The following is a 13,389-nucleotide window of genomic DNA, read 5'->3' on the forward strand; positions in this document are numbered from 1 at the left end:
TTTGGGCTGCAGTAGAAAAATGAAGTACAAAAGAGGTTGCCATATCCAGTAAAATTTATCAATCAGAAATGCTGTTAAGAGATTTCCCTAAAAAGAAATTGGTAACTAAATACATCTAATCCAGAATTTCTCTGAGTTCCCAAATTTTGCTCCCTGGCCTAAGGTCAAATTTTAAGACTAACATTCTAATTTTATTGGGGGGGAGGGGGTGTCAGCCTCATTAAAATGAAATGTTTGAATAAATATTCAAATAAGATTAAGTACAAGTAAGGCAAAATGTACAATTCACAGTAATGATTTGCACAAGCTGCTCTGTGCCAGAAGATAAAGCATGACTGAGTCACACAACCCAAACAATGTTCACAGCTCCAGTACCCAAAAATTTATACACATGTCCCCCAATTTTTCTAGTCCCAAAGGTCTTGGAAAAGGCTGTTACTGCTGCCTCCTGTCCCAATGTTCACAGACAGGTTTCTGTTTAAATTGAGATGGACCAGGAGATTTGACTACCTTAAGCTATTCTGCATAAGAAATCTTCACCATCAAGAGGAAGAATCTGAATATTAATAGACCACTGTTGATCAGTACTGTACTGTTTTGAGCAGGTGCTATGGAAAATGACCAAATGAATAATTTCCATTTACCTAAGTTCCAAAGAACTATTTTACAAAGTCTAAGTATACGTTTGGCAGGGAATTCTGGGAGTTGAAGTCCACACATTTTAAACTTGCCAAGGTTGAGAAACACGGATTTAGATAATAGTGTGTAGCCTGTGGTCGCAGGCTTGCACACAATTTTCAGCCTAATTTCTAAAGTAATTGGTCCCTTCCTTGCAGGTTGCTATATGATATAATGAAGAGAGACAGAGAGAAAGGGGGGAAAAAAGACTGAAAGGGGTACCAGAAAAAGAAGAAATGGGAGTACTGGGAAGAGGAGAAGGATGGTGATTCCATCCTCCATTTTCTTCAGCCCTATCCACCATTAGGATGTGACTGCAACCCTGTACAGATTATTCCATGCAACCCTTGATGGAAAAAATCTGGCTATCTGTCCTTCATATTCACAACTCCTTGCTTGTTCAAAGAAAGGACAGCATAATTATTTGTGTTTAGGCATACTCCCTACTACTTCATCCACATTACTCCCCCCACCCCCAAATCCACCTGTGTGCCAGTCTATCACAAAACTTTTGAGATTCATTACTAAACATTTAACCCTTGCTAAGAAAAAATGGCATTCTTATTCTCTCACACACTCATTCACTCTCTCTCTCTCACACACACACACACCTTTTCAGCAAGTCTGTGGTGGAGCTAGTCGAATCACTCTAAACAGCTGGGTGATTAATGAAGTCTATTGTATTCACATCAGCACCATTATCCTGATTAAATCAGGGCTTATCCAAACAGCAAATCACATGGCTGAGGACACACATCGTATTCCCCATGTAATATTTTTAGTCAATTGCTTCAAATGATTATGCCAGTAAATTAGAGATTAAAACAAAAACAAAATACCTGAAATCAAACAAGGATTTTCTAACTTTTACATGGATACAAACCCAATTCCTGCTGTTGCAAACTCACTAGGCTCCACTTCACTCTTACAAGTAGATAAATTTTTTAAATGAAGCTAATAATTGTCAAATCAAATAACTCCCTCCTTCCTGAACATCTATCCTCCTCAGAAGATGGTGGTCTTATCTATAAAGCCTAACATCCCAAATTGTGACCACATTCCCTGCCTTGCAGTTTGGAAGGCTGCTCTGATTCTTTTCTGCTAGGTCTTGTTGCCAAGGTGCCAGCTGCTCAGCCAATTCCAGCTGAAATGCAGATCTTATTCAAGGGGGTACAAAGGGCTTCATTATCTTTTCTCAGAACACTTTCAAAGAGAGAATACAGCTCCTGCTGCCCCCCTCTCACTTGAGTAATTCCAGCCACTCAGTCGTGCCTATTTGCATATGAAGAGCCATGGAAAGGAAAGAATCCAAGGCAGGGGTTCTCAGCCTTGGCAACTTTAAGATGTGTGGACTTCGACTCCCAGAATGCTGGCTGGGGAATTCTGGGAGTTGAAGTCCACACATCTTAAAGTTGCCAAGGTTGAGAAATCCTGATCCAACCTGTGCAAGTTTCAAAAGTTATATACACATGTATGTCTGTGGAAGTTGTTCTCTGAGATCCAAGAGTTCTTCAGGTCCTTTAATTCAGAATCCAATAACTTAGCATACCCAACCTCGAAGCACATTTAAATAATTTCTAAAAGAGTTAGCTGTACAATAAAAACATGTGGTTGTCAATATTGCTATTCTTAAAACCAGACACATTATGACGACACAAAGTTTTTCATCCACAAGATGCTCTTGAAACAGTTTGCAGAAATAGATAGACTTGAAAACAATTTACCAGGCAAACTCATACATTAAATTAATTTTTTAAAAATTGAAGTAGAACAATAGAGAAATTAATGTTCTAGTGAAAAAAAATGGACTTTCACAGAATGATTAACTGGTTTCAAGGAATACCATAGAAAAAGTGTGTTAAAAATCAAAACAGAAAAGTAACAGAAAAGATAACCACATCAGGGATTGTAACCACTTACAGTACCAGTTAATTTTCAGTTGTAATGGTAAGCCTACAATGCAAAGGGAAAGGACTATTTTTACAGGACAGATAGAGTAGAAAGTGTGCAATCTGAAAGAAAACTAACAAAAATTAGGACCAATGAAGTAGAAATTATGTATTTTTTCTTCACTGATACAGCAGATCAGGGCCTGCAGCTTTAACAACTTAAAACTATAATCAGTAACATTATAACTTTTTTCACGAATTGGTTGAAAGCAAGAATTTTACTATGTGACTGTTTTAAAATGGTATTTTTAAAACACTATTTGAGTTGTCTAATCATAACTGAGAGCCATTCTGGTGTAGTGGTTAAGGCACCAGGCTAAAAACCGGGAGACTGAGAGTTCTCGTCCTGCCTTAGGCACAATGCCAGCTGGATGACCTTGGGCCAGTCACTCTCTCTCAGCCCTAGGAAGGAGGCAATGGCAAACCACTTCTGAAAAACTTTGCCAAAAAAACTGCAGGGACTTATCCAGGCAGTCTTCAAGAATCAGACATGATTGAACAGATTTAAAAAAATCATAACCAGAAAAACTCCTTAAAGCCCAGACTGAGCCCCTTTTTTACTACAAAAATATTTATGGCTGTTTTCTTTCAGCATCAATTCTGAAATTCCAAAATCTTCAGAAAAAACAAAACATGAAATTGTCATTAAATGCACCACAATTTAGTGTCCATCAGATTGGAGAATATCCAAATTAATCAGTTCAGTTAAATACCATGAAAGTCCTGATTTAGACAGCACAGGAATAACCATGGAGCATGTTCTTAGATACTTGTCTTTGATCAGTCATTTAGGAAATCCTATGGCAGCCTTTCCAAAATCCATATTGATTGTGAAAATCTTAAAGCACTATTCCTATTGTTTTTCCTTATACCCATTCAATAATATCACAATTGACCAACATTATTAGGTTCTAGGTAAGTAAGCCACTAACAAAATTAAACTTTGGTTGGAATAAATGCTTGGTAGAAAAATATATGGCAGTCCCTCAAGCTCAGAATATGTCTGAGAAATTGTTTATTATGCAAATCACCAAATGTAGAAGTCCTGACTGAATCCAACCTCATGACAAGAGTTCTGCTTCCTCTTACAGTAATGTATCATAACTTTAGTGAAATTTCAAAGGTTTCCATTAATGGTAACAAAAGAGGCTTCCATCTGATTTTTGGGATTCTCTCTTCCCACAGTATAGCCCATAGGGAGAGAAAGATGGGGAAGTTTCCTTCTGCTAAAGGCCACCAACACGTGTCTAAATCTATATCTGATCCAATCTGTTCTTATCATAGCTCTGCTTTTTTTTTTTTTTAAATCACCAAATTATAGATAGGTCTAAAATGTAAACATTTCTACAGTCAGTCATTTGTCATTTCTATTTTTATAATTTTAACATGCACTGATATAGATACACAGCTACAGGCAATCTATTAAATTTATAAATAACTAATGATTGATTGATTGGTAGATGCAACAGTCCTGTTAAAACATGACTACAGATGGCTGTGAACATCCCAGTAGATTATGTTGTTACAGATGGTTGTATCTTATTAGCACTCTAATGGACCTCTAACAACAAAAAAATCAATTAACCTGTTAAGCAGACTTTAAATAAATGGCCCTTCCATCCTCCACAAATATATTTGCATTTATCACATCTCTAATCCATTATTTTCCTTAAACATTTTCCCTCAAGAATTTGTATGTTTTAATTCTGCTATCACCTTGGGAATAGTATTCCATGAGTTGTCTTGTGATAGAATCTAACAGACATTCTTTAAATTCATTCTATGTCCATGGCACATTACATCCAAGCTGCAACCAAGAAGAATTTAAATAGTGAAGTTAAATAGTGAAGATATTAAATAAATGTGCAGACATCTAGAAACTTGGACCAAGCCCCTTTCCTGGACATAGAAAATCTTAAAGATATGTATGTAATGAAATTTATTTCATTGCTTCAGGGGTATTTAGGCCTATCTAGGACGTGGTGGCGCTGCGGGTTAAACCGCTGAGCTGCTGAGCTTGCCGATCAGAAGGTCGGCGGTTTGAATCCGTGTGACGGGGTGAGCTCCCGTTGCTAGTCCCAGCTCCTGCCAACCTAGCAGTTCGAAAACATGCAAATGTGAGTAGATTAATAGGTACCGCTTCGGCAGGCAGGTAACGGCGTTCCGTGTAGTCATGCCGGCCACATGACCACGGAAGTGTCTACGGACAAACACCGGCTCTTCGGCTTTGAAATGGAGATGAGCACCGCCCCCTAGAGTCGGACACGACTGGACTTAATGTCAAGGGAAACCTTTACCTTTACCTAGATATAATGGCAGGTGGCAGTATTGCAACCAAAACTCTCCCCACGACCCGAATTTGATCCCAGCAGAAGCTGGATTCTCAGGTAGCTGGCTCAGGTCAATTCAGCTTCCATCCTTCTGAGGTCAGTAAAATGAGTACCCAGCTTGCTGGGGAAGGTGGCAGTTGGGGAAGGCATGGCAAACCACCCCGCTCTATAGTCTGCCAAGAAAATGTTGCGAAACTGGTGTCCCCCCAAAGTGTCAGACATGACTTGGTGCTTGCATAGGGGACCTTTCACCTTTTTTCAGATATACGATGGTTTCTTAGCATTTGTAAAGGAAAGCCAATTAGCCTAGAAAAGGACTTAAGCTTTTCTTCACAATCAAAAGGCCTCTATCATTTCATCAAAGTCATCATTAAGAATATTGTCACAGGCAAGTCGAGATGCTCTGTCCATATGATCACATGCTGTTTCTTCCTCTGGACAGCAAATCTGGTTAAATTCCAGCTCTGCTATTGTACAAAAGGAATTGCTACAAATATAACTTTGCAGCTGAACATTAGGAATGGGCAGGTTCCTGTTGAAAAGAAATTCTGCTTCACCCCACCTTCCGCTGATTTCTTATGTTTTTTATTAGGTGCTAAGACACTATTTTCTCTCTGCACTTTCTTTTAACACTGGGCAGCTGAAATGTTTGTATCTCAGCCTCAATAACTAGTTGGGTTTTTAATTTTAAATTGGCCAAGAAGAAAAAGAGCACAAACTAAGGATGAGGATCTGGCACTGTCTCAACCAGGGTTTCGTGAAACCCTAGCGTTCTGCAAGAGGTCACTAGGGGTTCCCTAGGAGATCACAATTTATTTTAAAAATTATTTCAAATTCGGGCAACTTCACATTAAAGAGGTAAGTTTCATTCTTTATTTTCAGTTTAAGAATACTGTTAATGCATATATACAGGCCTACACATGAAACAAATAGAATAATTTTGAAACTTCTGGCCTGTATTTAAGCCTGAATGTGCAGGGATTTCCCAAGGCCTGAAAAATATTTCAAGGGTTCCTCCAGGGTCAAAAGATTGAAAAAGGCTGGTCTAGATACTTGATTTTTTTGCATATACTGCCCCCCCCACCCCAAATTGGGTAACTAGTGGGAGTGCTGTTCTGCTCACCCAGTATTCTTGGTGTTTCTTTAATGGTGGCAGTGAGGACAACTGTGAATCATTTTAAAGATCATTATGAGAATTTGGGGAGTAAAAAAAAAGTAAAAATCTGGCATAACTTGAAGATGTGCTACAGTTTTGCAAATGAAGATGTGCTATAGATGTAAAATAATAGTAGTGATAGGTGCCTAAATTTTTGCCAAGAAAAAATGGACAGCCCTACTTTCTTTTAGAATATTATTTATGCCCACAGGACTCTGTGATGCAGATAGTGCCTATTCTGTCTCTATATAATTTAAACATAATTTGCAAATATCAAACAACACTGAAGAAACAATCATAGCTAAAGAAAAAGCAGTCATTCTTTAGAGTTAGCACTAAGGCTAAAGTTCTACATGAGTAAAGTATGCATTGTCAACCAATTCAGTCTGCCTATCCATAGTTGGAAGGCAAGACTGTCCATGAAGCATGTTCAAATAACTGATTCTAAAGTCAATTTGCAAATGCATCAGAGCAAGATGCTACAGAGTGAATAATTTTGACAACTGTTTGGAAGCCTCACTTTTCGTTATGACTACCAGTTTCGATCCCATGATCTCCTAGTTCTTCTCAAACTCTCTGTCAAACTAACAGAGCTATTATTTGTTTTTTCATAGGCAGTCATTTATGCGTTGACTGGGACAATGACTTCCATTTAGTAGCTGGATGTTAAGGCAGGAGGAGACCTGCTTTTTATTCAATATTTTCACAAAATAGTGCTTTACGCCCATATTTGCTAAATTACTAAGGCAACAACAAACAAAAAGGAAAAAAGAAAAAGAAAAAACTTATATGTGAGGTATTTCTAATAAAATACACATGGATAACAATCAAAAAGGCAAAAATGGCAGTTTTATATAAAACATCACAATTCTTTAGTTCTCTCCTCATCCTTGATATTCAGCTAAACTATACTTATTTTATTGCATGCTGCCACAGAAACAGCTAGGGAATTTGTTCAAATAACATTCAGCAAATCAAATTCACAAGAACGGTCAGAGATTGGTTATTTCCTCTTAGATGTTCACTAACATGAGTTGCAATTCATAAATCGTAGACGTTCAACTCTTTGCAGAAAAGGAAAGTACTCTCTTTGGAATATTACACCTTATGATACAAGGACATTTCAAATTTAGCACTTACGCATCTACATTTTGCCCCTTATACACATTACACTTGTTTCAACACAAAATAAGTAATCACAGAAGAGTTCCCCTTTAAAGAAATATTGAGGAGAACAATGGGTTTTGTTCTACAGACAATTGAATTGCTTTTCCCTTTCCAGAAAGCAAGCAGCAGCAAACCTAGAATCATATATATTTCTACACTGTAGGGCAGGATACTATAAATAACAATGCTAGTGGGGAAACAGAAGAATTAATTACTGTCAAAAGTAATTCATTCAATTAACTGAAGGTCATGAAGCACCTGGACCTTCTGTCAATATTAGTTTGTATTATATATGAATATTAATAAGGCTGTTCTTATTGTAGAAACAAAATACATTTGCATATCATAATTCCAACACACTGCTTTTGAGAGGCTCATTACCTGAGGGATACTTGAAACACTATTTAGAAATTCATGAAAGAATGTCATGGAACCAGATCCAATCTATTTAAGGTTAAATTCCTTGTCATGCCTTGATGAGCACAGTACCATGATAAATTTACTTCCCCATCTGTTCTTGCTATTTAGTTGAAAAATTTGCAGAGTTAAAAGTAAATAGTTCCTCTTCAAACAACCGATACATATAGCAGAGTTTAGTAATAATCAGGCACTCTTCTCTTTTACTAAAAAGCCTACACTGAGGAAACACTGCAGAAAAAACTGCATTAATATATCAACACAGAAAGTGCTGCTTTGGAAAACAAAAATGAGCGAAATGGTATTGTGTGAGAGACTGAAGAAACCAGCTAGGGAAGAGGAGGCAGGGTTAAAGCCAGGTTGAAGCTGTGATAGCTGCTAGACTAATAGAGTTAGAGCTTGAATAAAAGGCTGAGCTGCAGTTTAGAGAAGTATAAAAAAAGGAGACAATGCTTTATGGAACAGAGATAAAGAGAAAAGGATAATCCTATTCATGCCAAGTCTACCAAGTGCAGGCACTAACCTAGAAATAACATCACATGGACAGAAAATAATGAAGTTTGCTGTTAGGCTTCATATATTACTGTGATTACTATCTTGTTAGCCATTCTGGGAACATGAATTTCTCAAGATTTAAATATTTTCAATAAATAATGCATATTCCTATCCCCACCAGTAAATCAAGAGGTCCAAGCGGACCTAACTAGACCCAAGTAGCTTTCTAGGACATAATGTGGACTTAGATGATGAAATTTCTGATTCTGAAATCCTTACAAACGTATTTGGACAGTTTGACCCTTTTCCATAGAAGACACGATGACTTCAGTATTTTGTGAAGAAAAACATTCTCATATTTAACAATTGTACAGACAAAAAAGTAAGGCCAGGACTAAACCGGCTGGGTGACCTTGGGCCAGTTGCTCTCTCTCAGCCCAACTCACCTCACAGGGTGGCAGTTGTGGGGAAAATAGGAGGAGGAAGGAGTATTTGGTATCTTCGCCGCCTTGAGTTATTTATAAAGATAATAAAGGCGGGGTAAAAATTAAATAAATAAATTTTAAAACATTTTCCACCTAATTTTAAAGTGGAATATTACCACAAATACTATTTATATTTACATTCACTGGTATGCAATGATTATTTTTATTTTATTTATTTAAAATACATTATACACCAGCTATCAAGTTCTCTCATTGTTTTATAAGAGTTGTGCTCTGAGATGGGCTGCCATACAAGTCTATAAAATAAATAAAATAAAATAAAATAAAGGGTTTTTCCCCCCAACAATGTAATAATCTGCTCTGTCTTCAGATGCTTTTGTGGCTCAGCTGATACCTGCTAGAGTTTCACTGAGGTATATGTCTCACTGTCTTTTAGGCAGGGCTCTAGACTAAAAAAACACATATCCTAGTTTTTTCCATTACTCCATGTTTTTATTCCTTTATCAAACTACTAAAATGCTCGTGCGATTTTTATTATAGTAAAAATATTTACAGTATATTTTTAAATATTTCATTTAAAATTATTTAAAATTTATATTTTAAAATATATAAATATGTTTATATTTATATTCATATATGAATAAATATTTCGATTTAAATATAACAAAAATGGGAGCGTGAAAAAGAATGGATTAGCCAAGTATTCTTAAATAGGATAAAGAACTCAAAGTAACTGTAAAGTACATTCATTGCAGGAAAAAAAGCAAGCTGCAGTTAAGTAACATGGTGTTATAAGCTCCCAGTGAACCTTTCCTGTTGTTGGCATGATTGCATTGCTCTCGATGCTTACTCTCTTGAAATCTCTTCTCTTCAATCTCTCTGCCCTGGGAGGGAGGGGGAAAGGGTCAGGCAAAGGAGAGACTGCCTAAAGAAATTGCTTGCTCTTTTCCTCCCCCCCTCGAAGATGAGAGATCAGAGAGAAAGAGATTTCAAGAGAGTTCTGTAAGCTATTTGCGTAGTGCACCCATGGCTCCCAGCCCCAGGCTGCTGTGCGATCGCATTGCTTTTGATGTGTAGAAGAGCAAACAACTTACTTTCTTGCAATGCCTCTCTCCAATCTCTCTACTCTGCAACAGGGAAAGGAAAAACCACAGGTGAAGCACAGGACAATGCGTACTGACTGTAATGGCAACCACATGACTGAGGGATGCTACGAAGGTCGTAAATGAGCCATAAAGTTATTTTTTCAGCACCATCATAACTTCAAGCGGTTGCTGAACAAATGGTCAGTAAGCAAGGACTACCTGTAGTAACTTCAGAACAAGGGACACTATTCACGCCTCTAGATTTTATTTTAGGATTGGAATGTTTAGAAAGGACAGGAATATAAAATACTTGGTAACACCTGAACAAGCACCTTAGGAAGCTAGTAGAGAATGTTGAGAGTGACAGACATGCTGAGTAAGTTGAATTCAGGGATCAAACAGGAAAATACCAGGCACAGATGACAGACACACCGACCTCCTTAAAAGTGCCAAAGAGGCAATTAATGTGCTCATGGTTGTACGTCAACAAATACGCAAAAAGGCTGTGTGGCTGGAAAAGATGGGTGAATATATCTATATTAAAAAGACCCAACCTAATTCCTCACATACAGTTATGTTTAATATGTTACATAGAAGAATGGAGCCATACTTGGAAAGAGAAATGCCAAATGTAGACAGATGTCAAAAGAGTCAAAGGAACATAATATATTGCTAACATAAAATGATTAATGGAGAAAGCAAGAGAATATAAGGAGGTTTACCTTTGCTTTATTTGACTATGTGATCAATTATGTACAGTAGATCATGTCGGAATATGAAATATATGGGAATGCTACTGGATATGCCAGAACACCTGGCTATTCTTCTGAAGAATCTTTAACACCAAACAAGAACCTAATGGAAGAATTGAATTTGAAGCATACTGGTTCAGGACAAGAAACAGTGAGAGAAGGATGCATACTGTTTCCATTTCTGTTTAAACCTACATAGAAATATATTATAAAATGACAGGATTTGAAGGGATGGAATCAAAACTGGAAGCTGAAACATTAACCATTTGTGATATGCAGATTACATCACTTTCTTAACTGAAAGTACAGAATAATTAGAAGTACAGAATAATTAGAAAGTAAAACTGGAAAGTAGCAAATCTGCATTAATTTTCAAAATTAGAAGATAGATAATGTCAATCAGCATGTTCAGTGAATTACAATGGGAAACAAAGAACTGAAGGCAGGGGGTAATTTTATTTTCTTAGGTTCAAAAACAGATGAGAATAATTAGATGTTTCGTTAAAAGATGACCAACATTGCAACAAGCCACTGAATCCTGAATAAATACCTAGTTTACATTGCTCATGATTTACTTTCAATAAAGGAACGCAATATGGAAAGCTGTGATACATAGGTGAGGATTGAATCCAGTAAGGGCCTTGTACTCCAGTACTCATAGAAAATCCACAGTGGCAGGGTGGTACGGCTATCATTTTGTGGCCAGTAGCTACCATTTTAAGCATCTTGGGAAAAAAAACTGAGCGAATAATCCAGAGTGATTATTACAGAGCAAACTGCATTCATGCTTCCTTTCTAATGGCCCTGTTTCAGGCTTCAGTGCCTCATTCCATTCCAGGATGCCCTTGCACTCATAATGAATTCCCTTACTAGGAGTAATGGTCTCTCAGGCTAGCATCTTGCATGAGCGACTGAAGGAGGCTACTAGTTATTGTAGTGTTTCTCAACCTCAGCCACTTTAAGATGTGTGGACTTCAACTCCCAAAATTTCCCAGCCAGAATTCCCCATGCTGGCTGGGCAATTCTGGGAGTTGAAGTCCACACATTTTAAAGTGGCTGAGGTTGAGAAACATTGAGTTATTGAATCAGACTGGATGGCTGCAGTAGACTGTTCCTGCTTTTCATCCACCCTTTTGTCACTATAACCATCCTCCATAAAATGTAATGACTCACACACTTCATTACAACTTTAATATGCAAAGGCCTGCAAAAGATGAAAATATGCTCTTTCTCAACAAAGCAAATTATGGAACAGAATAAAAACCTAATTATTATAAACAGTAAGACTAAATCTGAAAATTTAAAAGAATGAAACAAAACCAATTAACTCTGGCGCATACTTTTGCAAATCTATGTAACTGAACAAAATAATTTGCCCGTTGTAAGAATTACACTTTTCTTAAGACTGGGTATGAAAGTCAGATCCCAATCCAGAGACTTTATGGAGAGCTGATTAAAACTAATAAATCTGAATACTCTGCATGACAGAAATCGCAAAAGAACCCTACATGATTTAGTAATCCTACTGCTTTCACAACTCACTTCAGATTAAGTGTCTTTTAATCCAATAACAAAGATTGGAGTGGTAAAAAGGTGGGCTTTTCCATTTTCTCTCTGTGCTTGCTTACTGATGTTAAGTCACTTTATGAAATAAAAATAAGGCTATAGTATAAGACTGATACCTTACTATAGGGTTCTTCAATCTTGGCAACTCTAAGCTGTGAGGACTTCAACTCCCAGAATTCCCCAGCCAGCTTAGCTGGCTGGGGAATTCTGGGAGTTGAAGTCCTCACAGCTTAGAGTTGCCAAGGTTGAGGATCCCTGCCTTACTGGAAAGAAAGTTCAGCAGCCACTTGGTCAGACTGCATCGGAGTGAGAAAGAAAAAGGAGAGTTACCATACATCCTGCTCATACTGTATACCTATTTCATCAGGATTTGCTTTTCCTACAAAGGTCATTCAGGAACTGCATCATCTGAGACCAGTGGTATTGTTCTCCTCTACTCCATGCATTGCTTTGCACCAGCTAGTCGTGAAAAAAGACCAGCAGTAACCAGCAGTATCATAGCATTTCAGTAGCATTACATCAAACCACAATGAGAACCATGTAGCATCAAGAATTTGAGCCTGGGTTTTCCTTTTCCTCCCCAATCCTATTTTTCTTTATGTCTTGCCTTTTTAGATTTTAAATATGAGAATGGTAGCTCTCTGTTCAGCCTTTCCAGATGAAACACAGGATAGAAACACTTGAAATAAATAGATAAAATCAAATCATTAACAAACACAGCACCTTCTGGTATTTACATCTGAAGTATTAGTCAGCAATATTTAAGTAAGTTATCTGGTTTATTTTTATTAATTATTAATTATTAACTATTAATTATTTATGTTCTGTCATGAGTTTTATCATCTCCTGTAACACTGCAAGGGGCCAGGTGCACTTCTACATTCATGCAGCACATACAGCAAAAAATATTTGATTGGCCTTGAACACAAGCATCAAATCATTATACAGGGATTATGGGGAAAGACCCCAGTATTAGAATAGCTTGATAGTATTCATGTGTAACTCTGTGCCTGAATAAATTAAATACCCCTGGCCAAAATAATCTCTTTTGTGCGACAGAATCACAGATTCTGTACATGTTCAGACTGGAAAACTGTAGCTGGGGCAAACATTCTATGGATATTTAGTAAAAACTGGGAGCTCTCCTAGAGAGTCTGACACCATAAAAGCTTCTAAGTTTTAAATGTCAATTTGAAAAAAGTTTTGGCAAACACTGCAAATGTTAGCTGAGCAGTCTCATCACTCAGCAGGAGGATTGTGTGGTATTTAATAAATCAAGCACTTACACATGCTTTCATTGCCCAAACAGATCACTACCTCTAGAACCTATAATCTGCAAAGCATGAGA

At 37.3% G+C, this 13,389-nt stretch overlaps 1 protein-coding gene across 2 annotated transcripts in view; it reads right to left on the reverse strand.

Moving 5' to 3' along the window:
* CDC42SE2 (CDC42 small effector 2) overlaps positions 1-13,389 on the reverse strand; it is a 75,319-nt gene that overhangs the window by 46,320 nt on the left and 15,610 nt on the right. Inside the window, exon 2 of one of the 2 annotated variants that reach the window (XM_063296721.1) lies at positions 12,397-12,500. The exons of the other annotated variant lie outside the window; for it this stretch is intronic. The gene's annotated coding sequence lies outside the window, so the exon portion shown is untranslated. The remainder of the gene's footprint in view (positions 1-12,396; positions 12,501-13,389) is intronic. 2 annotated transcript variants of the gene reach the window in all.

This window comes from Candoia aspera, chromosome 2, assembly GCF_035149785.1.
Source record: "Candoia aspera isolate rCanAsp1 chromosome 2, rCanAsp1.hap2, whole genome shotgun sequence".
Lineage (NCBI taxonomy): Eukaryota > Metazoa > Chordata > Lepidosauria > Squamata > Boidae > Candoia > Candoia aspera.